The sequence below is a fragment of the Pteropus alecto genome, unplaced genomic scaffold (genome assembly GCF_000325575.1).
Source record: "Pteropus alecto unplaced genomic scaffold, ASM32557v1 scaffold74, whole genome shotgun sequence".
Classification (NCBI taxonomy): Eukaryota; Metazoa; Chordata; class Mammalia; order Chiroptera; family Pteropodidae; genus Pteropus; species Pteropus alecto.
In genome coordinates, this window is record NW_006436291.1 from 3,066,247 (window position 1) to 3,070,405 (window position 4,159).

General features: G+C 54.8%; 1 long non-coding RNA gene across 1 annotated transcript; it reads right to left on the minus strand.

Moving 5' to 3' along the window:
• Positions 1-563: 563 nt before the first annotated feature.
• On the minus strand, positions 564-4,146 carry LOC112480497. The gene is made up of 2 exons (XR_003046613.1): positions 2,477-4,146; positions 564-2,437 (listed from the first exon to the last, which is right to left on the minus strand). It is a non-coding gene; the product is annotated as an uncharacterized LOC112480497 (long non-coding RNA).
• Between the last annotated feature and the right edge of the window lie 13 nt (positions 4,147-4,159).

Consider the following 4,159-nt stretch of genomic DNA (forward strand, 5'->3'; position numbering starts at 1 on the left):
AACAAAATAAGAGCAAGTCAGAGGATGCTTCTTTGCGAAATTGAAGGGATTTTAAGGTCCGCTCCGATGCTGCCTGAGATGGACTGGACAAACACGTGGCCGACAGCAAACGTGGGGGTTGCAAGGTGTGTGAACCTTCTAAATAAAGCTTCTTCGAAGTTCCGCTTTAACTACAAAGCTGGAGACTACTGCTAATGCGATTTATGGATCTTGAAGAAAAAAGCAATTCGGGATTACTTTATCTAAGGAATCAATATTCTTCCTAATAGTTTTGGTAGAGTGTATCAATTTTCTTAGCCAGAAAACGATGCTGCTTTCTGTGCTTTGTATCTAAATACAACATAAAGTATGGGGAAAGCCATTTAAAAGGAATAAGGACATAGTTCTTTAAATGATAATAGCAAGTTAATAATAATAGTAATAATAATAAGTACATTGAAATGCACCAATACGAATTATGATTCTCTCACAAGGAAAACCAAATCAGAAGAATGTTTTATGACCCCCTTTGACCCCACCACAGACTCAGTCACCTGTGTTCTGATATAAATGACTAAAACAACTCAAAAACGTGAGTTACTATATTTTGTTTAGCCACGTATTTTATCCAAAGATGCGATCATCTCAGAATCACAGTTGGAACAACAGGTGGCACAGGACAAGCCTCCTGGACTCCCAGGTGTGTCTCCGCCGAGGTCCTGCTCCTTCCTCGTGCAGCGGCTGTCCAGGGCTGGCGAGACACCCACCCTGCTTAGGGAAGCCGACAAACCGGGCCTTGGGTCCCAGGCTGCCACCTTCCAGTTACATGGCCCTGAACGACTCGTGTGACTCCTCCGAGCCTCGGTTTTGCTAAGCACAGAATGGGCTGACGTCTTGCACGCACTAAACCTGAGAAAATTAGAGAGTCCAGTTTCCTCCTGTGCCCTCTCAGAGGGGGCATCTTGCCACAAGGGTATGAGTCTAGTAGCCAAAGGAATGTGCTTTTGAACAACGCAGTGCCTGAAAAGAGAAGCCAGTGCCTCACGCAGTGCCAACCGATGACGCCTGGGGGTCCTGTGCCAGGGGAAGACGGAGCCGAAGTAGACGACCTGAGACATCGACACCCTCCGGCCCTCCGACGTCTCACTCCCTCGAGGTGAGTGGGAACATGCCCACGGTGAGGCCACTGCAATGTGCTGCCTGCCGCCTCTTACGGTCCCTCTGTGGGTAAAGATGGAAGAGCTAGGAACGTGCCTGACACACAGAGACGTCTGGACGGCAGCTATTACTAGCCTGTCTCTTCTTCCGTCTCTGTTTCTGTCTCTCTCAATCTCATATTGGATTAGGACCGCCGCTCCCTGACTGGGCTCCCTGTCTGCTTCTGGTTGCTCAGCCCTCCACGGCCACCAGACTATTCTGGAGACACAGAAGCCGTCACAGGCCACGAACAGCAGAGACGCTGCCTCTCGGACCGGCCCGCCACGTCCAGGCTCACGCCCACCTTGTGGCCTCGGCTCTCTGCACCCCGTTAGCCAGGCAACGTGAAAGCAACTCTAGGAAGTGAGACAAAACATTTGTGCTGTGATGTGAATGCCTCTCAGGAGGGAAAAAGCCAGCGTCGATGGCGAATGTGCTCCTGGTGAAATGCGGCTCACCAATGACACAGGGAATGCTTGTTCTCCGCTCACCCACTGCTAAATGCGCACAGATTCGAACGCCCTTGCAGGCAGGAATGAAACAAATACATGCTCTTAGCGTTGTTTAATAGCCTGTACTTCTTTCCAGAAGACAATCACGGGGAAGAAAGAAATAAAAACTCCTCAGTGTTCTGTTGTTTTTCATGCAGCGTGAGACGCTGCGCGCAGGTATCTGCAAAGCTAGAACATTCTCTCCCTGAGAGTAACAGAGGAGCCAGTGTGGGATGCTCCGCCGTGAGAAAGCCTGCTATCTAGAGTCCTGATCCTTACAAAAAAAAAAAAATTGGTTAAGAAGTGATTATTTGTTCTCTAAAAGGATTAGCTGCTTTACAAAAGGATTATCCACAGATTTCTGAAAGGTATTAAACTTAGCCAGTGTCTATAAACCAGGACTCAAATTAACATAACTTTCCAGGAATACATTCACATTGTAATTCTGGGTATTCGGGGAGACCGAAGTCACCTTGAGTCAGGATGAACCAGGGAGAGTGAACGCCTGCTGTTGGGGGTCTCCCTCGGCGGCCTGGCCTCCATCTTTGCTGGCACCTGGCGGGGGCGGCACAGGCTCCAACGGTCAGCCCCCCCGGGACGCTGATGCTTAGGGACACTCGAGCCATCCACCCACGGTGTGTGAGAACTGAGGAGCACAGAGGCCACAGGGAGGGTCCAGCGGCAGCAGTGGCCACGGTCGCAGGCCGCGGCCTTGCTCTAGAGTCTCCGGTGGTCCGGCCCGGGGCTCCTGCCCCTTCTCCGAGCCGCTTCTCCAGCCTTCCGGTTGGTTCTGAGAGCCTCCTGGTCACCTCCAGCCTTCCGGTTGGTTCTGGGAGCCGCCTGGTCACCTCGGTCTGCTTCCTTTCTTCAGTCGGTTAATCAGAGCCGGATTCGGAGGGGACAGATCAAAGCCACACCTCATACGCCCAGGATGACGAGGGAGGGAGGGTCCCTCACCAACGTCCGCTCTTTCGAAAGGGCTGGTCGCGCTTCTCTGCGTGAAGATGGCTCGCTTGTGTGACCAACAGGACTTGGCAGAAAGGACAGCGTGGCTGAGTCGGAAGGGTGCTGGGCTTCCTTCGGCCTTGTTTGTCCGGGCTCGCTCTCTGTGGGCGAGGCCAGCTGCCCAGTGACGAGGACGCTAACTAGTCCTGTGATGGGTCCACGTGGCGAGGAACTGTGGCCTCCTGCCCACGGCCACCATCTGCCATGGAAGGGGGTCTCCCAGCCCAAGCAGGCCTTCAGACAGGTGAGATGGGACAAACCGCCGACGCCTTTCCAGGGCCCAGAGAGCAGGTCTGTGCTAACGGCCACACCGGGGCCGCTCACAGGGACGGCCCCTTGGGTGTCCGCCAGGGCACATTCCAAGTATCTCAGGGGCCCCTCCGAAAGCCTCTGCTTAAAACAGGGGCGCTCCTGGCTCCTAGCGAGCGCAGCTGCAGTCGTAGCCATTGTCCACAACTTCCGGATTTAAAAAATTATGTATATTTGAGAGTTTCTAGAAAGGATGAAAGCCACGTTACGCGGGCGCTGGGCCAATCCTTCCAGGTTCTGTCACCCAAGGGGACCCTACTGGGCATCTGGCCAGGCTTTCCTGGCTAATCTGGCCATCCTGACTCCTCGGGCCATGAAATACTCGCCGAGCACAGGGAGGGGAGGTGGGCCCCGGGGACCATCCCGGCCGCAGGCTGACGAAGTCCGGCCGGCGATCACACACCTGTGTGACTCTGGGTCTTAAGATCATCCCGCCCGCCCTCCCTCGGTCTTCCCGATAGAGTCATGCGTGGGACCCTCTAACTCCTCCCTATGTAGAGCACAAACTCTTTCTCGATGAAAACACTTCAGAGCTTCGTCTCGCGTGTCCCTTTCATTTCAGACACCCAGAAACATCGTCCGCCTCCCACTGTGGTTAACGCTGATTTTACGCACTTGACACAGCGCTTAAACCTCCACCCAAACATACCTTGTACTCGTCACGGACATTTGCCAGCCCGAGCCTTCCACAGGGGAACTGTGCCCCTCCAGCCCCACGGGACAGCGCGGAGCTTGCACAAATGTCACCGTATCTGCTCTGCTGGTTCAAGGGGGGCCAAGCCTCAACCGACCAGAAATCGCGAGCGGGAAATGAGTGTAAGGGGGCGGGCGCCCCTCCTGAAGGCTAATCCCAGACCCCATAGCCGTGCAGACCCTGCTGGGGGCGCCTGGAAGTAAAATGTGTGAGGTTCAGCCGCTGCCTTAGAGCACGACGCCAACGGCGAGACCTCGACAGACGTTTTCTCGGTGCAGAAACTCTCCAAGGAGCCTGTGCAATAATTCCACACGCCCTTCAAATCAGGGCGACGGGCAAATCACTCCATTATTCGGCTCCGCCCAGGCTTGGCCCACTCAGCCCTGGGTGTCTGTGGCCCCTCGGGCCTAAGTCAGGGTCTCCCCCGCGGGGCCCCCCACCCCCGAGACAGCGCCCGGTTCCCGGGGGCCACCCGCGCCCCCTC